Raw genomic sequence first — 24,533 nt, forward strand, 5'->3', positions numbered from 1 at the left:
TTTATTGTTATAATTCATTTTAGAGTTTTGTACACTCTAGCCCATTGCATGGAAGTTGCAAGGAGATTGTTCATAAGAGAACACTAGTTGTTCAATGTAATGAACAAAAGGGCCATACTCCTATTATGAATAGGATGTAAGTTATGAATATTGTTGATAGAATTGAACATCCATAACATTCGCGCTAAATATTGCAATACTAAAAGAATACCCACATACGTGTGCCACTGCATTTAGTCACATTGGAGAGACCCGCATGGAGAATTCCATAGTGATGGATTTTGGAGTCATATGATTATGAATCATCTAACACTTACAACTTTCGTCCAATACGTGAAGTAAACTAAAATACCATTCACAATCCATAAAGAACGAGCAGCAAAAATAAAATGGAAATATGCATATTGACACATGTAGTCAAATAAGTATTAATTGTTGCAAGTAGTGAATTTATCTATCTTCAAGGATGACTCGAGTAGATATTTATATGTACTAATTGAGACATAAATCTTGATATTTTGAAATGTTTCAAAATATTTTCAGAATGAAGTAGAAATTATTGTAACAAGAAAATAATGTTTCTACAATTGGATTGCATAAATAAATATTTGAGTTACAAATTTAGCGAATGCCTGATGAGTTGTGATAAATATTTTATAGCTTGCACCTCCTAGAAACACTACTAAGAGTAGAGTGTTTTGACTAGATGTAATCCAACTATGTATGACATGGTGCGATCAAAGATGACATTAATTATTTCACCAATATACTTTTTAATGTAATGCTTTAGAAACTATGGCTTTTACACTGAAAAGAGTGCCATCATTTTTTATGAAATAAGTGTTACTTTCTAGGTTATCCCAAATGGTTGGGTATTCCTCTATCACTACACTGAGGCAAAGTATTTTGTCACAGAGTGTGGAAATTTTTGAAGAAAATGTTTTTTTGCAAAAGAGTGAGTAGGAGGACAGTGCAATTCGATGAGGTTGTAGAATCTTCGTGATCAGGTCAAGGAAAAGAAATGCTAGAAGTAGTTCTAAAATTTCTTACCGCGAATGATACAGAAGCCTCTACATAGGATATAGAGACATTGGTCGAACATGCAACTAAACTATATAGGTTGGAAAATTCATATAGACCTTGAGGTGTGCAGACGAAATATTGTTGAAACAAACAATGAACCTATGATACATAGAGAAGCGTTGATGGGCCCTAACTTTAGTATTGGCTATACTCCAAAATAACCCGAGATAGTATCCATACACACAATCCAAGTTTAGAACTTGATAAACCCTCTGAAAGACTTAAAGTATGTGTAGTGATGGATGTATAGATTCACAAAAATAAAAATGTTTTATAATGCTTGACTTGTTGCAAATAGTTTATGAAAAGATCAAGGAGTTGATTATGATGAGAATTTCTCATCATAATAATACTTAAAGTCACTACAGATTGAACTAGCAATTACTAAATATTTCAGTTATGAGATATAACAAACAGATATCAAAATGATTCCCATGAGATGGAAATAGAACCAAGGTTGTATATTTGATGCGGTCCAAGGTAATTTTCTTGATCCAGAGGATGCTAGTAAGTTTGCAAACTTCAAGAGATCCAATAATGATCTAAAGTAAGCATAGTGCAATTAGAATCTTTGATTTTATGAATTGATCAAATAATATGATTTCATCGATAGAAACAAAGATGCTTGTATTTACAAGAAAGTAAGTTGGAGGATGATAATATTTCTAAACATGTGTGTGCATGACACATTGTCGATTGGAAATTATATTTCTTGACATGAAATAAGACTCTACTGAAAATGGTTTTTCAGTAAAGTACTTAGGTAATATAGTCCTTGTATTAGATATAATAATCTATGGAGATAGTAGTGTCTAACCGGGCTTATCCAAAATACACATTGACAAAGTACTAAAGCAGTTTAGTATGAAAAACATCAACAAAGAGTTTTCTTGTCAAATTCACATGGAAGGAGTTCTTAGCAAGAATCAGTATCTTGAAATACTGATGAGTGAAATACATGATTTCAAACACACTTGTGTTAATTCCATGGTATGTAAATAACCAGATATGTCCACTACTCCAAGTAAGTTGTGATTAAAGTTACTATAATGGTCAAATTATTGATCATATGAAAAAAGTGAAAATCTCATTGAGTACTAACGACATGTTTCTCGCATACGAAGAAAATGAAGAGATTTTTGTAGGAGTTACATCAATACATGCTTGATGTAAGTGGTACATCAACGAAAATCTTCAACCGGTGCTCCAAGTGAATTTTGATTTAAATTAAATGATTTACGATGGCACAGTAAGTTGGAATTGGTCCAAGAAAGTTATTGTGGTGAATTCTATAACATAAGATTGAGTATATTGTCGCTTTAGAATCAAGTTTAATTTATGAACTAGGTATGGTTCTAGATGATTGTACAAATGGAACATTGTTCTCAAATAGTGGTTCTATTGCTCAATCTAAGGAATCAAAGGTCTTGCTAGTGATTCAATATATACTAAGCTTGTTTCACACAGATTATGAATTATGTGAAAGCATGACGGATGCATTGAAATGCAAATTATACACATGGATCTGAAGTTGTCAGATTCGATAGGACAAAGTCCATACCAGAAGCAAAGCATGGACTGACACCAGATTTGGTGTAAAAGTCAAAAGTGCTAACTATATTATTGACACTAGTGCAAGTGGGAGACTGTTGGAAATATGCCCTAGAGGCAATAATATTTGTATTATTATATTTCCATATTCACAATTAAGAGTTTATATTTCATGTTATAACTGCTATGATCCTGAAATATGTGATTCGGTGGAAAACTCATATGCACGTGTGAAATGAAAAAGGGTAAAACAAAAGGTTCCTAGTCTCGCCTCTAAGACTAGCTCAAGTGTTGTTAGTGATCATGTTTTCCGGATCTTAGGATATCATTAAGTGTAACGATGATCCTAAAAGAACATTGAGATTATGACGTTAGAAGAACGTTCATATTGAATCAACCCAATCTTGTTTGTTATGAATTGAGTTAATATCATCTGCATTCAATTGTAATAACACGGAGTGTTAACTTGTGGAATTGCTCCTTATACCATGAGATTATCGTGGTCACTTCTTACCATACGGTGGGCTTTGGGGTTGCTCAAATGTCACTTGTAACACGGTGAGCATGCCGACAACTTACAGGTTCATCGGAAAGTTTGACAAGTGGCCAGATAGCTCAACTGTGGGATTTGCTCTAACAATGATGGAGAGATATTCTTAGGGACCTCTCTGTGTGACAACATCAATCATCATCTAGCCAAATACGCGTGACTTCGTCACGGGGATGCTGGAACACAATAACGAGAAAGAACAACAAAACCGGTAACAAGGATTTCAGTATAACAAGCATGGTGATGACTCGGGATGATACCCATGCATCCCAGGTTTTTTGAAGTGTCACAAAGCAAAGGGAACATCACATGATAACCAAAGGTTCACTTGAATATCATTTGTGTGCTCATAGGAACCGATACGGACGTCCACAGTCCTGTTGTCGGTCATTAAACGAACAGTTTCGTTCATGTCTATGAGTTACCGAACCTACGGGGTCACAAGCTTAAGAAAATCATGATATGCTAGGTGTTAGTAGGACAGGAGTCATGAGAATATATTGGTGGAATTATTTCGTGAATATTCGGAATAGTTCCGAGAGGATCCGGAAGCGTTTCGGGGTCATCGAAAAGGTTTCGGAAAGTATCGAGTAATACTAGGTATTACCGATAAATTATATATATGTGTAAAATGTTTCCAGAGATTTTAAATAAAATATATAATGTTCTAGAGGTATTTAGAACATTTTATATTTAATTTAAATATCAACGGGCCTAAAAGGCCAAGAGGTGGAAGGCAACTTGGGCCACAAGGGCCCGAGTAGGAAGGCGCCCCCCTTTCCTTGTGGGGGTGTGAACTGAACAATGGGAGGGAGTCCTACTTCCTTCCCATGGCCAGCGCCCCAAGGAGGGACTTTCCCCCATTAGTGGCTGCCCTCTCCTCCTCCAACAACCTATATATACTAGGGGGGTCTTCTCTATTGTTTCATACAAGTTTTGGGGCCTCATCTAGTTCTTCTAGTTCCAGTGCTAGTCGGTCCTAGTTGACTAATTAGAGCTAGAATAATCCTCTTGTCCTCATAATTAGAAGCCCATTGTGGTTCTAATCTCCTCCCTCTAATTCTCCGGAGACGATTGGCTCTAAACAGCGAAGCGCTGCCGGATCATGAAGGTTGCACGCTTGCAACCAAGTAGAGAGGTTGTGCTTATGGTATTTGGTTCGAGGGACTGTTCGTTGGTGGTACGAGGGATCATTCATCGAAGCTTCGAGGGACTCCAAGTATGATCTACGTTGACACGTTCTTCTCCCTCTGCAACTTGGTGACAGTAACGATTGTGATCCCAACCCGTTATGCATCTTCATATTGATCTTGGGTGATCGTAGGTGAGATTTTTTTTTGTTTTCTACTACATTTCCCAACATATCATACTTTCCATCCAAGGCTCTAAGGATCTTCTCGATGATGAATTTGTTAATCATCTCTTCACTTCCCAAGCTGGCAATCTCATTTGTGATGAGAGCGAGCCTAGAGTACAATCCCGCGACTCCTTCACCATTCTTCATCTTGAACTTGCCAATTTGACTTTGGAGCACATCCAACTTGGATTCCTTGATGGACTAGGTACCTTCATGCATATCAACCAAAGTATCCCAAATTTTCTTTGCATTCTCAATGTGGCTAATCTTGTTGAACTCCTTGGGGCACAAACCGTTGAAGAGAATTTCGCAAGCATGAGCATTGTATTGCAACATCTTCAATTCTTCTCTGGTTGCTTCATGTTTTGGATCCTTTCCATCCTCAAATAATTCACCTTGCAAGTCAACACAAACAATAGCCCAAATGGCTGGATTATGACCAAGAATATGCATTTTCATTTTATGCTTCCAACTAGCAAAGTTTGTACCATCAAAATATGGACATATACAGTGGTAATTTCCCTCACTAGATGCCATGCTCTCCTAGGTGGTTAAACCAATGCAATGGAGACCAAAGCTCTGATACAACTTGTAGGAGCATAAGTAGGTCTAGAGGGGGATGATTGGACTACTTGACCAAATAAAACCTGGAATTTTCCCTATTTTAGTTCTTGTCAAGTTTTAGCGATTATTACAAGTCAAGCAACACCCTACACATGCAAGTCTAGATAGTAGTGTCGGCCTTATGGGATCGGGGGTACCCAGACCTACTTGCCTGCGGCCTAGCACGCTACCTCATTGATGGCCTGGTGGAGCCCAATGGGAAGGCCTCTAGGACAAGACCCTAGCAGGGCCCCTGGCCTCGTGAGGCGGACGACGCCAAGACCTACCGAGGGGCAGCTCCCTGAGCCTGCCTCCCGAGGAGTGGAGATTTCTATGCAGGTACCCGGCCTCATGAGGCTCTCGATTATGTAAGCCATGACGACCAAGGCCAGGTGGGTGCCAGCGGGCACAGAGGAGGACAGTTTCCTCTTTAATGCTAAGGAGGCAAGGATGTACACGGGTTCCCAAGGAATCCCCCAAAGGTTTCCATTCCAGTGCAACAAGACCAATACCACGAGATCGGCAGGATGGATGTCATCGCTAGGCCCACCTCTGCATCACGACCAGAAGCTTTGCAGGCGAAGGTCACCTTTCATCGGGATTAGATGTACTCCTTGTTCCCTTTCAAATTGGATGTGTAGGATCCTTTCCCGCCTAAGTTAGGAGGGAAGAGGACCAAGGCCACTATAAATATAGGTTAGTCTGCACCATAGAGAGGGACCGGATCCATTACACCCTCACTACCCTAGCCCTTGCAAGGCTGCTCATCCACTGTACTAGTTGATCCTCAACCTCCTCGTGAGGTCAATCCACCACAAAGCAGGAGTAGGGTTTTACACCGCAAGGTGGCCTGAACCTGGGTAAATTGTTGTGTCCATCTTCTTCTCCACTCGCGTGAACTCGACGAGGCTAGGCCGTGGGGTGGTGAGCTTGAGGCTTGAGCTGGTTGGGATCTTCGCACACGCCCTGGAGTTCGAACCTTGTTGGGTCTGCGGAGCCTCGATTTTGACATTTTGCATGCCAGGTAGGGGCATGTAGAAATCCTCCTTCCAGTCTCGCTACATCTCTGCTCCGTCGCTTCCATGGCTGACGCACAACGAGTCCGCGCCGAGCATTGGGCCGCTCGCATCGCCCAGACAGCGCCTGTAGGTCATGGCGTCACGCGCCGCTCTACCTCTCCCGAAGTTAACATGGCCACTGACCCTGCTACTCACGAGCAGCAGGATTTGTCGCGGTCACCCTCCGTGCAGCTTGATGGCCGCACCGCCACTCCGTCTCTCACTCCCGCCACGGCGTCGTCCTCCCATGTTCGCTAAGGGCCGGTGAATGCACAGGTGCGCTGCTCATGGTGCGCGAGTTGCTGCGCTACCGCCTCGCCAATGAGGGCTACAACGCCTAGCTCGGTCGCATCACTGAGCTCGTCAATGCCGTCGGCGAGGCCCCGGCACCATCCCACTCACTCCGTCCCCCACTGTCCCGGGCGGGCAACGTGGCCCATGGCGCGCCTCCTCCTCCTCTGCGCGGAGCCGACCCTGAGCCTAGGCGCGACGCGCCCCTGCGCGACCCACTGCATGGAGCGTCGGCGCCGGCACGGGACGAGGCAAGCTGCCAGGTGGTGCAGAGGCCACAAGGTGATGCTCGTGCGCTCCCCGCACCATCGCGCCAGCATCAGGACCACGCGTCGCCGGGGACCGCGGTGCACGAATGTCAAGGTAGAGCTTCCCTCGTGTGTGTTGCACCTGTGAGTGCAGCGGGCTATCGGGCCTTCACCCTGGAGTTGTGCCACGTCGTCTGGCCCGGCAAGTTCAAGCTAAACCTGCCTCCATGCGACAAAGGCACCCCAACCCTGCGGAGTTCCTCCAGCTCTACTCGCTAAGCATCGAGGCGGAGAACGGTGATGACAAGGTTATGGAAAATTGGTTCCCCATGGCCCTCAAGGACGGCGTGCGCTACTGGCTCATGCACCTCTCGGAGGGGTCGATCTCCTCTTGGGATGAACTTTGCGAGCGCTTCATCGCCAACTTCCAGGGTGTCGTGGGGTTGTCATGGCAGATGTCCTAGAGAAAGGACTTAGTCGTGGAGCCATCGCGACTAGTTAGCTTGAAGGGGTTAAAGCGGACATAAGGACGCAAGAGAGTTTATACTAGTTCGGCCCCTTCGATGAAGGTAAAAGCCTACGTCTAGTTGTGATGGAATTGATGGGTGTTTCGATGACTAGGGAGCAAACAAGCTTCGCCTATGTCTCGAGTTGTTGTCTGTTGTCCTTGAACCGCCGCCGGGTCGTCCCCTTATATACATGGGTGACGCCCGTCGGTTTACAGAGTCCCAACACCGGCTCATAGATGTGTCCGGTTTGGTTTCTACTTATTCCTAACTTACAATACAAGTTACATATTGACGCCGGTTTACGGCTACAGGCTCTCAACCGATTATGGGTCTTGAGCCCTCATCTACCTTCATGGGCTTTAACATGCTTAACTACTGATGAAGTTAATCCGGCCCACATAGGCCGGTTTACGCCCAGTAGTAATATCCCCAACACAGGGCACCCGCGACCAAGCCCCTGCGGTGAACGACCTGTGGTGCGTGAAGCAGCAGTCGGGCGAGACTCTGCACAAGTACATACGTGCTTCACGAATGTTCGCCTCAAGATCCCGATGGCGTCGGACAAGGCCATCATCTCGGCGTTCACCAATGGCGTCAGGGACATCAATATGAAAGAGGAGCTTGCCATCCACGACAATTTGCGCTCGGCCCTGGAGATGTTCAACCTAGCGAACAAGTGCGCAAGGGCCGAAGAGGGCCGCCTCTCCCTCCTCGAGCTTTCGGAGGCCGACCGTGAAGACAAGAAGGCCAAGGCTAAGGAGGCAAAGCGCAAGGGCCCCGCTGTGCTCGTGATTGAGCCCGATATGAAGTGTGGTCGTGACCATGATGAGCCTCCCAGGGGCAACCGCCCATTCTGCATATTCCACAACCTACACAGCCACAACACCAACGACTGCCAGGAGCTTAGGGCACTCCGTGACGGGTGCCTCGGCCGCCGCCCTGAGCGCGGCGACCGCTGCTACGGCCGTGGAGAAGGCCACGACGGAGGCTGCTGGGACAACCGGGACCCTCATCAGGACTGGCGCGACCAGCCTCGCGAGGACCGCTGGCATGATCAGCCTCGCGATGGCCCCTGGCATGACCAGCCTCGTGAGGCCCATCCTCAGGGCATTGCCGGCCTCCCTCCACTGCCGCCTCCGCCAAGGAGAAATGACGACGACCGATAGGATGATGGGACTGGGGGCTTCCAGGAACCATGTGGGATCGCCTGCATCCTGGGTGGTACCCAGGCCCCTGCCTCGAACCGCATCTTCAAGCAGTTCTCGCATGAGGTGAATGTGGCCCTCCCGAAGCTTGAGGCTGCACGTCCCCTCAAGTGTTCGCAGTACGCCATCACCTTCGATTCCAAGGACCACCTCAAGTGTACGGCCGCTCAGGGCGTGCTTCCCATGCTTTGCACGCCCACTATCAGCAACGTCCTCGTCACCAAGACACTCATCGACAGTGGCGCTGGGATCAATGTTCTATCTATTGAGATGTCTGAGACGCTTCAGGTGCCTTATGACTAGCTCCTGCCAACCAAACCATTCTATGGGGTGACCGGCGGTTCCACCATCCCCCTGGGGCAAGTACGCCTCCCAGTCACCTTTGGCAAGCATGAAAACTACCACACCGAGCTCATCGACTTCGACGTCACTCACATCGGCCTATCATACAATGCCATCCTCGGGTACCCTGCCCTTGCCAAGTCCATGGCAGCAACCCACCATGGATACAACATCCTCAAGATGCCAGGGTGCACCGGCATCATCACGGTCGCCTGTGATGAGAAGTATGCAGTCTGCTCTCTTAAGCGCACCTACCGAGCCGCCGTGGCCGAAAACTCTGATAATGAGGGCGACACCCTGCCTCCCAAGGCCACCCCCACGAAGAAGAAGCAGCTCCTCCCCACGGGCCGTCAGGAGGCCAAGATTCCCGATGGTGGTGCATCGGGTTCCGCGCCCATCGCTGTGGCACCCCTTCCACACGCAGAGGAAGGCGCACCTGATACCTCCCTCAGGACGAGCTCGGGGCTTCCGTCTGGCGAGCCTCTGACCTGACCTATGTGACGAGGGAGGTGCTCGGGCAACACTTGAAGGCATGCTTTGATGCGCGCCCCCACGAGCAAGGAGCGAGGCACGAGGCGCCAGGTGCGTGAGAGTTCATCACCAAGGCGATCAAGGAGCTTCAGGAGGCGCGGGCCATGCATGGCGAGCACCGCCCCGCATGGCCTACCAGTGCAGCTGCCGCCCCCGGCATGGGTGGCGAGCTGCGCGTTTTCATCAACAACCTGGGCCTCAACAGGGCCACTTCATAGGACCTCTTCTGGCCATCCCGCATCGCCCGGAGCGGGGGCTACCCCTGCAACTACATATGTATGCCATTTGGCCTGTTGGACGTGGGTGCCTCATACCAGCGCCTCGTGCAGCGTGCTATGGCGTCTCACAAGGCCAGGCGCTTGGCGGTCATGTCTCGGGAGGTCCCGGACCCTTGTGAGCACTCTGGGCCTCGTGAGCCTCCCACGCCCCAGGAATTGCCCAGCTCATGAGGAGCAATCTCCACGGTACGCATCTTCTGCTACCTCGACGCTTCCACAACACTAGTGCCAGGTGGCTTTTTGGTTTTTTTAGCTGAGCGCGCCCCTCGGGCTGCATTATCCTCAAGCTGTCAGGGCCACCCCTGCAGTTGTGTCATTTCGCTCGTGTACCTTGAACCTCTTATGCTTTCGCAAGCTGCTAAGATCATTGACCTTATGTATGCTGTTGCATCACTCCTGGAGTCACTTCTCTGGGCTTCGCGTGTTGTCAGCTCTCCTTCTGAGCGTCCCATGAGAGGGGGCTACTGGCATGGTGCATGTGCTCGGGTCCATCTCTGCAGCGCTGATAAATCTAAGTGACTGATCTCTGACCCTCGAGCGGGTCCCGTGCGCATCACCTCGCTAGGTCCTTTGTTGCTTCGTCTTCTCACGGAACGATCACGAGCGGATCGGCAAGCATGTGTCGCCTCTCGTGTTTTGTAGTCGTCTAATTCGCAGGAACCTCAGGAGCCAAGTGTTCGGGTGACACTCTACCACCTTCATGAGGGTTGGCTTCGACCGAGTAGCTGTTCCCGCAAAGGCTAAGTATATCGACTCGCTCACCCTGGCAGCCCTCTTTCCTAGCAACCCTCATGAGGCAAAGCCACTCCTTCTTCGTGCAAACCGCTTGCACGTTAAAAGGGGGGCGCTTGAGGATCGCACCTCAGGAGCTCCTACTGGCTTTCGTGTCCACACCCCTGGCCTTGCATACGGTGTCGCGACCTGGCATACCAGCGGGAGTTGAGCTCCGCTCGAGGGCCGAGTCCTGAAGACGTAGAGCATCAAGGTGGGCGAAGAAAGGGGGTGGTGCGCTTGGCGGGGAGACACGGCGAAAGGGGTGTGGCTTGGTGGCGTAGGCGATTCTTACATAATATGGTGGGTGTCAAATTTCTCACGCACCCCAAGCGAGACTTTTGCTGGTTCATTTCAAAACGGGAGACGCACACAAGATTAGAAAGCCCCGGAGACGTGTGCCCCTACAAAGCAAGAACCGTCGCAGACTGTGAATGTGCTAAGCTAAGTTACCCTGCTCACGCGCGGGCACGAGCCTTACCACTATCCACGTTGTTTTCTAGTGACCTCGCTCGGGCAAGGAAACCCCCTCTTTAATCTTTCGAGAGCCACTTGCACGCCAAAGGGGACCTCGTGAGCATCGCGCCTCGGGAGCTCTTACCGGACCTGGGGTTGCTATCCTCCTGGCCTTGCACACGGCATTGCAGCCTGGCATACCAGCAACGGCTGAAGCTCACCTGGGGACTGGGTCCTGTTGACACAGAGCAACACGCTACCGTAAAACCAAAAAAAGGGACTCATGCCCAAGCAAGAGACGTGAGCATAACCAAGAAGATAAGCCAGAAGCACCGGGGATAAAGGCGCAAGCGCCATGGTTCTTACACACCCCCACGAGGCCTTTCTTGACTTTGATGCAAAGAAACAAAGAAACAAAAAAGGCGACCTCCCGAGGGCCGCAGCTCGGGAGGCGCCGGCTCCGGCGTCGTGGCACCTAGTCGGTGTCCTCCTCCTCCTTGACCCGGGCATGGCGGCGCGGCGACTCGTCGTAGTCGTTGTCGCTTGAGCTTTCCCTGGGGGAGGTGTCGCCGCTGCTGGAGGCGTCGCGGGCTTCGCCAAGGGCAAGTTCACAGCCGAGGGCCTCGCCACCCTGTTGGCCGCCGTTGTCAGAAGGGTGGTCACCGCCGCTGTTGCCGCCCCCCGGGAAGCATTCCAGGCGTCCGCCATCTTCTCCGAAGACCTTGAAGAAGAGCGTCGTCGCCCCATCGTACTTGAAGTGGAGGGCGTGCCTCCCCTTCGAGCCGCAAGTGCGGGCGATCGCTCCCCATCCCCGGGTCATGTAGACATAGCCAGAGAGAGTGGCCTCGACCTCCGCCTGTGAGTACTGGTTGCAGCAGCCATCGTGTTGCAGCCATAGCTCGGCGGGTCCTCTCACTGGCAGGTCTTCCGCCAAGGAATGTGGGAGCCGGATCCAGGTGCTTAGCAGCCTCGCCACCCACACCACGAACTCGCGCGTTGTCGGCTCCACGTGAATAGGTGGGCGGGAGGTCAGGCCGCTGTCGCGCTCCTCCCTCCTCGGCCTCGACCTTTTTGTCTCCCATGGCCACCCCCGCGGGAAGGACCCCTTTCGCGAATCCTAGGGCCGACGCGGACCCAAGTGGAGCACGCTTGCATCGGAGAGGGGTTGTCGCAGGCTTTGAGACGATCTTGCGAGGATGGCCTCGCCCTCTCTTCGGTGGGGGCAACCCCGGTTCCTCCCGTGGAACCTTCCCCTTCTCGGTGGCTGAGAACCTCCTCACCGGCGTCATGGATGTTGCAGAAAGAGTGCGGAATGGGAGAGAAAGGAGATGAAGATGGGCTAGGGGCTCCGTCTCCCTCGCCCTCGCCCTCTTATAAGCGATCGGAGGCCAACCGACGTCCCTTCGCATGTGAGCAATTATGGCCCTGTAGGCATGCGCCAGTCTTTTGTCAGCCTGGGCGGTTGCCGAGGCGACGTGGGGGAGTGGAGGCGTCCACGTCCAACCAAGCATGACGCGTCAAGCCTGGCCCATAGGCAATTGGGGCCTGCGATGCTTCAGCCTACTCTCCTTGGCTTCGCCTCGAAGCCAGCCTGTCGATGTCAAAACAGGCGGATATCGGGTAGGGGGTCCCGAACTGTGCGTCTAAGGCGGATGGTAACAGGAGGCAGGGGACACGATGTTTACCCAGGTTCGGGCCCTCTCGATGGAGGTAAAACCCTACATCTTGCTTGATTGATCTTGATGATATGAGTATTACAAGAGTTGATCTACCACGAGATCGTAGAGGCTAAACCCTAGAAGCTAGCCTATGGTATGATTGTATATATATGTCTATCGACTAGCCTGACCCTGGTTTATATAATGCACCAGAGGCCTAGGATAACAAGAGTCCTAGCCGAATACGTCGGTGGGGGAGGAGTCCTTGTCTTGACCACCAAGTCTTGTGGAATCTTCCTTGTATGCGGCAGCTGTCTGAACTGGCCCATGAGTATACGGCCATGGGGGTCCTCGGCCCAATCTAACTGACCGGGAGACGGCGTGGTGAGTACCCCCCTAGTCCAGGACACCGTCAGTAGCCCCCTAAACCGGTCTTCAAGTTGGGGGCGCTCCTCGATTCTTCTGAACTGTTCTTCATCTTCGGTCGTCGGTCTTGAAAACTGGTTCAACAAATCTTCTTTGATCTTGAGGATCACCAATATGCATCCGAAGAGTTTATACGTCGGGTATCCAAGGAGCCCCTTTAAGTTTTTGGCCTTTATCAATGCCTTGTTATTTTTATGCCACGCATCGGGTTTGAAGTTGTTCCTGGGCGACAGCCCCCTCTTGCGTCTGAGCTCCAATGCCGGACTGCATTCGAGGTATCTTTTGCAGACGAGCACCAATGTCGGACCGCTTCTGAGCTCCAATGCTGGAATGTATCCGAGCTCCAACGCCAGACTATGTCCAAGCTCCAACGTCGGACTGTATCTGAGCTCCAACGCCGGACTATATCCGAGGTGTCATAAATCACCTTGGTTCAAAAAAGTTGAAGGAGTTTAGCTGAGCTTAATGCCGGAAATGCCCTCTATGGAACCAGCCACTAGCGCCCGAGCTTTATGTCGGACAGCTTCCGAGGTGGTGCACCACCCCGACTGTGAGCTGATTTTTTATCAATATTTTTTATTGGTGCAATTTATTCTCTAACGAGATATATAGCCAGTAGCCCTCAAGGTGTGTATCGATCTAAAACCTGAGATGCACCTGAAGGATGACATAAGACCGCTGATCCCAGTAGTTGCTGAGACTCAAGCTGATTTGCAAAATCGGTCTGAGGATCAACTCCTAGCTCGGCAGAATACTTCGGGACACAAAAAGCGGTGTGCAGAGTCCTCGAGACTCAGGTTGGGTGTGGCCGACCAACCTGAGGATCATAATCTTCTCGAAAACTATATTGCACTTAAATTTTCTGCATTGGATTGCCAATGCAGTAGCCCCCGAGACACTGGTCGGGTGGCAACACCAGATCAGGGGATCGATACGCCCCTTTAATATTAGTAAATGATAAGCCCGAAGCCCAGTAGCCCCGAGCCTTAATGCGGGCACGGGTGGCCGAATTAAGGATCGATATCCGTAATAAAATCACAAATTATGTGTAATGATCCTATGTACCCAAGTACTTTACATCATTAATGCTCGGATCCGCATTGTAAAAACTTTGTTGACCGACCATTGGCTTCCACCTCCTTGGCCAGCAGCCGAGGAGTGTTTGTCCTACTTTACAAAGCCTTTATGAGGGCAAAGATTTATGGCAAACAAGGCAATCCGGCCATACGGTTTTATAAACAAAGGTACGCGGAAATATATGTTCCAAAGAAAATAGTCCCGCTATCGGTTCCTTTCTTTGGGTTGTCATGCCGACCATGATCATGAAACCTCACCTCCGATCAATGCGGGAGGAAAATATTGAGGATTTAGTTCGGGGAAAGTTCCCGAACTCTATGGTAGTAATAAACCAAAATTTTCACTTCCGCCGTTGCCGACCAATGTGATCCTTTAAGATTGCTAGCTTTCGGCTTCACCCAGTCTAAGGTACTTACTCAGATAACCCGGTAGTAACAACCGTAGAGGTGCTCCCTTTACCACCTAGCCGAACAATCGGAAACGTAGGGGTAAGCACGGGAGCCAGGCAACCCAGCTTGGCCAAAATCTTAAGTCAAATTGATGCATATTTATGGCCTTATAACGATAATTACAGAAGGCAGCGCTTGTATACTGAATACAAATGATGGTGATATATGTTTATTTTTTGTATAATGATTGTATGTACCGAAGTACTTATATTATATCGGTGTTCGCCCAAACTTTAAAAGCGTCTTAACCGACCGTCGGCTTCTCCCTCTTCGGTCAAGGGCCGAAGAGTGTTATGTACTCCACCTGTCGAGTATATCGGCAGTGTTTCCGATAACCAGGCAACCAGGCCATAAGGCTGTAACAGACAAAGCGCGCTCAGGGAACTTATGCTATATTACACACGAAGTGTAAGAAGCATCTTCAAAGAAAATAGTACCCCCACCGATGCCTTTCTTCGGTGCTCATTATTACTATGAGACTTGTGCAATAGATTATTTGTACTCATGAGTTTCATTGTGTGCCGACCATGATTGAAAACAAAAAGAGTGCTAGCTTTCGGCTTCACCCAGTCTGAGGCCAGAGCTCGGATGACCCGGTCGTGGCAATCGCAGAGGTGCTCCCTTTACTCCCTAGCCGAACAATCGAGAACGTAGGGGTAAACACAGGAGCGAGGCAACCTAGCTTGCAAATCGCTTAGGTCAATATGGTGCATATTGTGGCATAATACACGAACAAGGAACGAAGCCGTACAAGTATTTAAAACAATAATGAGGCTAGCCAACTCATCTCCAGAAGGCTCCCCTGATTGGGCCATTCGTGGCCGTTAGATCAGGGTAAAAATCCCACCTCGGCTCTCCTCATCCGTTACATATTCACTGTGTGTTTCACCTTGCTGCTTCATCGATGGAGTCGTGATGTGTTGGCTGGGTGCGGGGTGAAACGGTACGATTAATCATTCATTCCGAAAAGCCCATTGGTCACCCAAACCCCACAGCCACACGCCCCCGCCTCCTTCCTCCCTCACTCGTCTCAGCCACACGAACCCTAGCCGCCGCCCCACCCGCATTAAGCCTGCATCCCTGGTACGAGCTCTTCCTCCTCTGTCTATGTCTGCCCGAGCTCTTCCTCCTCCGTCCTCACATGCTCCACCCCGAGCCCCGCCTCTTCCACCCCACCCGGACTTTGCCTCATCCGTTCGCGCACTAGTTCAAAGGGCAGGGCCAGAGAGCCGTGGAGAGTCCTCGGGAGAGGAGAGGAAGGCAAAGGCAGAGCAGAGGAAATCAAGAAGGTCAGGGGGCGATGGAGGGAGCGCATGGCTGAACGAACCCAAGACGGCTAGCCCCCAACCCGCAGCTGCCACAATCCTCCCTCCTCACTTCCTCGTCAACACAGGCGCACGCGCCCCTCCCCTCTCCCTCCTTCCCGCAGCCCCGGGAGCTCCGCCATCGCATTCGACGAGATCCACCGCCTCCCCGAGGTCCTTATCCATCCCAGGTCACGAGGAAGCCGCTGAAGGAGGAGATCAGCTGGGCGTCACCGGCCGGAGAAGGAGGAGAGGCGCGGATGCCAACCAAGGAGGCAGATCGGCTTGCCTCTACTACACCGTGAGCGTAGCCGCTGCCTCTGCACCCACCTTGCTCGGCCATCATGGGAGGAGGCTCACCATCGAAGAGCAGCCGCATGTGCCACACCATTACAAGAGCTGCAGCCAGTAGGAGGTGATGATGCGTCGCCCCATTGACAAGAGCAGGGCGGCGGATTGGATCGAGGGTGCCTGCATGGCCACGCCACCACTGCCGCTTGGAGTCGCCTTGGGCGCCGCCTCGAGTGACCTCCATCCCCGCCCCAAGTAAACTCTACCACTGCCGCCAGGAATCTCGTCCCTGACGAGGTAACTTCCTCTGAATCACTGCTCTTACTGGTCTTCTTGCCCTGCTTATTACACGTGTGATGTGTGTGTGTGTGTGTGCTTGCTATTGCTGTGCTGCGTGTGTGCTTGCTTGTTATGTGTGTACTTGCTGGCTTGTTGCTCGGTGCTTTGTCTGGGTGTTGGGCTGCTGATGGCCTCAAGTTGATGCTTTGTTGTAATATTTGTATAATGTTTGTATCTTCTATGAAGCTACGAAGCTATGCTTTGTTGTATACTGACTTTGTTGCTTGCTGCGGTTGACCTGTTGATGTTGCTACTGTGCTGGCCAGGGGGTGAGTCAAGTGACATACAACACAAGAAATATTCAGTTATGAGGATTGAAGAAATTAATGATCATTCAGTCATTGAGGATTTGAGAAGAGGCATCAATGCTCCAGTAGAGGTGTTATTGAAGTTGTGGCTGTCAATAGTCCTTTTATTGATGCTAAGTACATGGTAAGGAAATAATGCTATATGATTTGCATATTTTTTGCTATGAGAACTTCTGCAACTGAAACTCAAAGTTTAGGTGTTGAACTCATAGTTTTGTAGTAGTTAGTTTTGTACTACTTTGTATCAAAATTGCATCATACCATGTTGCACTGTATTTCGAGCATAGAAAAATTACTTAACACCTAATTTTGCGCAATTGGGTTCCTACTTTTTTCTGTTATTAGGTGCAATGACAGAAATCATCCAGTGGGATGTTCTACTGCATCAGAATTTGACAAATTTAATTCTGCCATTATATTCTTCCCTTCACTGCTCAAGTTAACACCCCTCCTCCCATTTATTGGCCCATATGTTCAAGTATGAATCCACTCATGGCCCCTTTAAAGGATCCATTAAGATCGTGGATGATTCAGTATTGGAGATTAATACGAAAAGATCACAACCACGGGCGAAAGGTAAATATGCCAGGGTTAGCTAATTGTTTGCCATATTAGTGTGGTTGATATATATGTCGCGGTTTCTAAATATGCATGACATGTTGTGCTGAAATAAGGACATGTGAAGCAATGAAGTCACCAAGGTAACATTATTAGTTAATAATTGATTTATAGTTTAGAGCCCCATGTTTTTCGCACATTCATACGGACATATAATAGCTTATAAGCGCGCGCTTGCCGTACATCTCGAGTACTGCTTGTTCCTTCTCTTATTTTGATTCTTATGTTCACATGTTGATTTTTTGTCATAGAGGGAAAGGAGAAGTCTGAATGCGCCAACAAGTAGCGACCAATGAGCTGTCGTCTATGGATTGGCTAAGGGAGGAGTTGTCTTGTGCTGCAAGGGCATCTTGCAGATCGATTTCCTTGGTTTGATGTGTCTCAGATTCTAATTAGTATTTAATTTCCTTAGTTTTAACTTACAACCAGACAGAAATTGTTATTGCACCTGAATATTTGATTATGAATCTAAGTTATGGGAAATAGGTGGAGTAAGAGGAAATGAGGCGTTGTTAGATGGGTCCTTGCCACGGTTGCCCTGAGTTTTCGCATTGAAGCACCACTTTGTATGGCTAGCCTTCCATGGCTACATCGAGAGTCCCAATCTGCAGGCGAGCTCTTTTTTTCATCTGCAGGTTATGAGTCATCTCCACCTCAATGAGATTTAGTTTCCACATTAACGACTATAGGTTTCTTAATGTTTTGGAGTGGTCTACTTTCATTGTCTCCGGTTCAGTTGTGTATTTCTTTGCGCCCATGTTCGCTTCAGTATTCCCTTCCAATTCTCACACTATGGTTGTGGCTTCTTTATTTATGTTGGACTGTTCTGTGAATTGCCACCATGACACTTGTTGAAAATAGTGTTGTCGGGTGATAATCATTCTTGGCAGTGATTCTTGTTGTGGATGGGATATTGATGCAGATATACCACGAAGGGAAGATCTGCCTCACTGTGCACTTCAGGCGCGCACACACTAGTGATGGTATAGGATTGGCTTCCTGGTGGAATCAGGTGCGCGTCGTCCATGGTGGCCTGTCGTGGGTGTTGGTGGGCGGCTGGAGGCGGCTGTAGCAGGTCGATTTATCTGACTACTGAAAATGAGCTTCAGAATATCTGTAGAACATAGCCCACTTCCAGCCAAATATCAATTATGATAAATCCACCATGTACCATGATCATTTGAACAGTCTTGCTTAAGTTTATGTTAGCCCTGTATGCTAATTTGAGGAGATTGTTAACTTTAAGGTGTGAACATTTATAAAATGATAATTGTACCATTTTTTGGGATTTTGTGATTCCTATGGAATTAAGAGGTCATCTATTAGCCTATCCCTATTTGTAACTAGGAGAACGCCCGTGCGTTGCTACGGGCTATAATGCATACAAATGAAATAAATAAGTGATTAAGATCATCTTCAAGGTGGAAGCTCATTTCTTCATCATACGTTTGGGTGTTTGAAATTTGAACATAGAAACGGCGCATCACAGAATTTGACGTATACCCAAGAAAAAAAACTAAAACAATGATCTGGGTTAACTAAAATGTCCTCCTTCCATAAATTTACTTCGTTCCATTTTTATTTTTAAAATCAACCCCTCCTTTATTAATTGGCTACAATTGTAGCATCAGAGACAATAAGAGGAATAATAGCCATCGGGGCTGGCTACTTTATTGTTCCCTCTATATCAATGTTCAAAAACAATATGACTGAAATCTAAAGACATGAAATAACAATCATCAAAGATCGTGCTGTCCACCGAACATGAGTATTCCTCTTTGAGTGCTAAAATCACCTCCAAGCTATCTGAATTTACTTCAATTTTGCTGCACCCAGCTGTGCGGGAGAGGTTTAGGCCAAACCTAACTGCAATTGCTTCTGCTATGAAAGCATCATAGCAGATTTCAAGTTTTTCATTTGCTGCAGCTATAAACTTACCGTTGTGGTCTCTGATGACAACACCTATAGAGCCTTCAATTTACTTCGTTCCATTATGCCATGCACATTGCTACGATTACTTGCGCTATACAAATTTAAATGTAGCATATGCTTGGTCCGGAACGGTAATCATGGTTACTCGCTTGAACCACGTCCCTCCATGGGCACCTCACACACTGCTTATCCCCACAAGCCATGGCCATATGACAACAAATCATATTGTCGGTCCAAGGAGAAACCCCATGGCGGCATGCCTCTGCAAGTAGCACATTTCAGAGAGCTCTTCCATGTCTATGGAGATGAGGGAGAATCGGGATATGTACCTCCATTGCCGGTGTCTCTCTGCCCTCCCTATGTCACCGTTCATTACCTAGGTTAGCAAGCGCCTAGATTAGACGATGGTGAGTCACATCTTAGTCCTTCCTACTTCCTTAGAGCTTTCATCTCCACCTTGTTTCCGGTCGTTCGCTTATACAACCCCCTAGCTTGAAGGAAGTCTTCGGGCATTTGAATGTTCCTGCTCATTTTGAGCAGTACTTTGGTCATCAAGTCCATGAATATAACTTAATTTTATTTTTTAAAGCTTAGCACTCAATTTAGATACTCCGAATAGTACATATTTTTCGTAAGTAGACTAATTCAGGTACAAACTTCTTTTAGGGGAGCACAAACTTAATCTGAGCACATCACTTAATAGCAAAATGGTTTACTTTTTGTTTCAAGAAGAAGAAAAATACTGTGTGCAAGTTAATGTGATCAAGGCATTGGTATTGGTCACCCTATAGTACACCTAACAGGATACAACGAAGAAATCAAATACACTCGTTTAGCCAATTGCTTATACACAAGAATCTCTAGTAGGTCACTTGTTTGTATCACTTGATGTCAACTAATCTCTTTTAAGTGCAAGTCTCTCCACAAAAATAGAGATTTTAGCAGACAATCTTTCAAAAGGAATAGAATATCATATGCAAATGCATGTCATGTGAGAGGACAAAGAAACTTATGGAGCATGTTTCTTGAGCATCTTTCATAGAGGGGAGTTCCCTCAAAAGAATTGAACCTGCTGTTGTGAAGTCCTAATGTTCATACTCATACAAGAAACAATCATAATGGTTGTGTGCTAGAAGATACAGAGTATAGTTATAGAAGATCAGTCCTTAAAATGCATATTCAAACCACAGGTTTCGCAAAAAGAGAACTCTATAGGAGCCCAGGAGCTTGAGAAATAAAAGAGGCATTCATCATAACAAAACACACTTATTTAAATGATTCGAGCTGTATTCTGGGTCTGATTGCATGCTGCTGCTCCTGTTTAAATGGTTCGAGCAAGTATAACGTCTCTAGGTGCTCGCCAACCATGGCCAAGCCATCGCAAGCAATGCCGCTCCAACTACCAAGGCAATAGGACCAGACCTTCAAAATGCACAACTCATCAGCTCTTTATCTCACCAAGTCACCATGGATAAAGCCTATGACTCAATGATGCCGCTCCAACTATTAATGCAATAGGACCAGACCTGCAAAACACACAACACTCATCAGCAATTTAACTCACCAAGGATAAAGCCTCTGACTGAATTATATATAAACTGAAATCACATAATGATAACAGCAGTCAGCATAACCTTGAGTGCCATTGATCGCATTTCAGAACACGCAAAAGCCTCATTCAGTGAAAAATCTAAAGAACAAAAAAACAACAACATGACCTGCTTAATAACCTAAAAGATACTATATCATTTTTGTCCATCACGGGCCTTCAACTTATGTATTCCTTAGTTGATCTACTCATCGATTTGTGTTTCCTGAGGTATGTATAATTATTTGAAAGATCATCCATGCATGATGTATGAGTTGGCCATGACGGAAAGAATAGTTATATCAGAGTTAAGAAAGACGAATGAATAAATCAAGCTTGGGCTACGCCACTCAAAACATAGTCTGTGTCATATTCAATTAGGATGACATTAACTACCCAGAGTCTCCTCATCTAGTATCGGGATGGATAGCAGTTAATGCAGATATTAACCCCGATCTTGGATGGTAAATTATATTTTGGACTCCTTTCAACTATGAAACCAAGGAAAAAACCACGGTTAATAAAATGTAGAAGATTAAATAGCTAATACAGTTGTGTTAAAATATGATACGGGAGTAACTGTTGGGTTGCAACCTGAAACATTCCATCATCGATAAACCCTGCACCCAGTAAAATTTGAAACATCGCTCAAGGAAGGAGATAATTGGTACACTTACTTAGAAATTGAACAGATGAAGAAAATTTGATCACTTAAACAATAAATGAAGTATGGTAGCTATTATTTCTGATACTGGGAAGCTACAAAATAGAACATTACATCAGGAAAGAATATGAGTCATTTTGATCTAAGTGTGTTAAATTAATCGGTCAGCAATCTGGTGTAACCAATAATTCTAAAATGTCATTTGGAAACATGTCTCTACTGAATCAACATCGTAGCATCTCAAAAGATTACTCAATGAATAAAATTTCCATGTAACATAATTGGTCGTACAAGAAGACTTAGATAGGCATCATGGTATAATAGTTTGGTGTCAAGACTGTGTACACATTAGAATTTTCTTCTCGGACATGGTCTGGCCAACTAACCACACCCCAACCAGAAGTTTATCCATAACTTTCTTTTGCACTACTTCCAACATTTTGTTCCAATTGTTAGTCATCAAAGGGAAATTGGATACTGCACATGACCATATGTGATAAAACATACTCCATAGAGCACATGAACTATGAAAGGGAGTACTGCACTTGGCACCTTCCACATGGTAGAGATAGAACATGACAAATAAAAGATCATGCTTCTCATCTTTAATAGTTCCAAGGCGACTAAACTTACCCCTGTTTTCAACACCTTCCACATAATTCTAGCCACTTAAATTATCCTCCCTGTTGAGCGGCACTTGAAGGTGCTAATCATCTACAAAACTCCTCAACAACATGAGTTACATTATCATCTGAAGGATCCCTGAGAAAAGCCTAGCCAAAACCAGTAATTATGAGTATATCACAAGATTGCTCAACAAAGAAAAAATATAGACCGCATATCTAGTCTAGAATCTAGATAGGTGAGAACTCCTAGGCCATATTTTAAGATGCACACAGATCATGCTTTTCAGCTCACCGGACACTGTCCCTATCAAGTCGAGATAGGCCATACCATAATTTTCTTTACGGCACCCAAAACAAGAATTAATTTTTGCCTATTTGTTATATGACCTGCTCTCTTTTTTGTAACAAGTAGCTACATGTCAGTCTGAAATAAAATTTCTCAAATATGTGCATGATACCTGAGCAGTTACTCCCAGTAATATCAATTGAAATTTTTGGCATTATACAACCATATCCTAGGAGCAGTCTATGATTCCGATCGAAGGGATCTGCCTGCCGGTGCACATTTGACGAATGCATGTTACATTTTTACAGAAAGTAAGGCCTACAAACTGAATTGAAACAACATGTTAAGCATGTCCATATTGAAATTTGAAACTGATCCCTACAATGACGAGGAACCGCAACACAGAAGGCTACCTGAAACAATTAGCAGGTGTTTCGTTGATCATTTGCCATGACATCCTTCACACCTCAGGCGCGATGGTCGGCCCTGGTGACATCTCCTCAGCCGATCCCTCCAAAGGTGTTGCCGACGATGTTGTCCCTGCGGCGCCGCTCCTCCCTGATGTTGTTGCCTGATGACTGTCCGATATCAAGACTTCTCTACAATAAGGAGTTAGTGACCAATATTATCAACATATTTTTATCGTCTTGTCAATAAGCTAGATTATTAGTGTTGAACAATACCGAGTTTGCCGAATCTTCTTACCAATTCGGGTCACTAAACAAATTCAAAAGATATGATGTCCTTGTCTCAAATGATATGACCAAATTGCGAGTAAAATCTAACCAGAAACAAATAAAACGAATTATCTACAAATATATTCATAAGGTGGTAACCAGAAAGAAACTTCTTTCTGAGCTCAAACCCTCCATACTCTTGATGTTCTGAATCACAAATGTCTTTGACTTACCAGGAAACCTTCTGAATAATAATTACCAATAAATCTATGAGCCATGGTTTTGAGAACAACATATGAAAAGAGTTCAAGTATGTATGCCCCTGAAAATGTAGTGTGGTTGGTAATTATTCTTATATTCCAACATTAAAGAGTTAAGTGTTTTGATAAAATGTTGCTTCCTCATCCTAAGCACAAACACTTTGTTAAAGACATTTTGTTACTCAAGCAAAGTAAATGCTTATGTGTAGAACAGAACAGAAGATGTAACATGGAAATTATGTTTGGTTTTGGGAAGGGTGACAAACCTGCATCTCTATTGGATAAAAGATTTTTCTTAGTTGGCCGGCCTCGTCTAGAACCTGAAAGAAATATATTTATAAGGGTCTATTGTGCCGCAACCACATAGTAGCATATATAACAAAAAATGGTACTGTATTTACTTTAATAGTACCATGTAGTATTCTGCAGGAAGAGTTTGAGGTATGATGCGAGAGCTTCATCTTTGCTTTGTGTTTTACGCTTCCGGCGGCGCTGTCGGTGAAGACATAGCAGGCACAACCGTGTGATCGAAGATTTTGACATGACATGGGTGGGGCGGCGGCCAGCGGCGCTCTAGCGGGTTGCAGGGACTGGTCCAGATGGTGGCGGTAGACCAGAGGCTAGAGGCGGCGATGCGCCGCCGACGAGACGAGGGACGGGCTAGGGCTGGTTGTGTTGTAGGGTTGCCTCGTGAGGGATGGGCTTGGTTAGCTATCTCCAACCCAACAAAAAACAATTCATCGATTGAAACATACTTCTTTGTCCACCCGGAGGCCTGAGGGTCCATTTTTCCCGTCGATTCTGCAGATATCTCCGGCCCACTATTTTCCCATCAATAAATTCCTGCAATCTGTCTTTTTATAACAAATTGTTTTCCTCCTGGTTCCACCCAACTTTACTGATCGAAACCACAACAAACTCTACAATCTAGCTTCCTCCACACCCTCGTGCATCTCATCAAGGTCCTCAAGTTCCTCACTCTCTGGAGATAGAAGGGCAACCGTCGAGGGAGGCGCATGGCGGGGTTGTCAGAATCATCCTGATTTCACAAACGAGAGCATCATCGAATCTCTCTGAATCCACATCGCTAAATATTGGCAGTCTGCTACCATGTAAATCAGTCAAAAAGACTTACATGAACATAATCTTGGCACCACATCAAGGCACATACCTGGATCTAGGGAAAACTCCATTGAA

At 46.7% G+C, this 24,533-nt stretch overlaps 1 long non-coding RNA gene across 4 annotated transcripts; it reads left to right on the plus strand.

The window, feature by feature from the left end:
- The first annotated feature begins 16,166 nt into the window (after positions 1-16,166).
- On the plus strand, positions 16,167-18,599 carry LOC125508181 (uncharacterized). 4 transcript variants are annotated; one of them, XR_007283237.2, is made up of 3 exons: positions 16,167-16,335; positions 16,644-16,809; positions 17,031-18,599. It is a non-coding gene; the product is annotated as an uncharacterized LOC125508181 (long non-coding RNA). The 4 variants fall into 4 exon arrangements; XR_015604120.1 differs by having other exon boundaries at positions 17,165-18,599; XR_007283236.2 differs by having other exon boundaries at positions 17,555-18,599.
- Positions 18,600-24,533: the final 5,934 nt, after the last annotated feature.

This window comes from Triticum urartu, chromosome 5A (assembly GCF_056163025.1).
Source record: "Triticum urartu cultivar PI428250 chromosome 5A, HENAU_Tu73, whole genome shotgun sequence".
NCBI classification, from domain to species: Eukaryota; Viridiplantae; Streptophyta; class Magnoliopsida; order Poales; family Poaceae; genus Triticum; species Triticum urartu.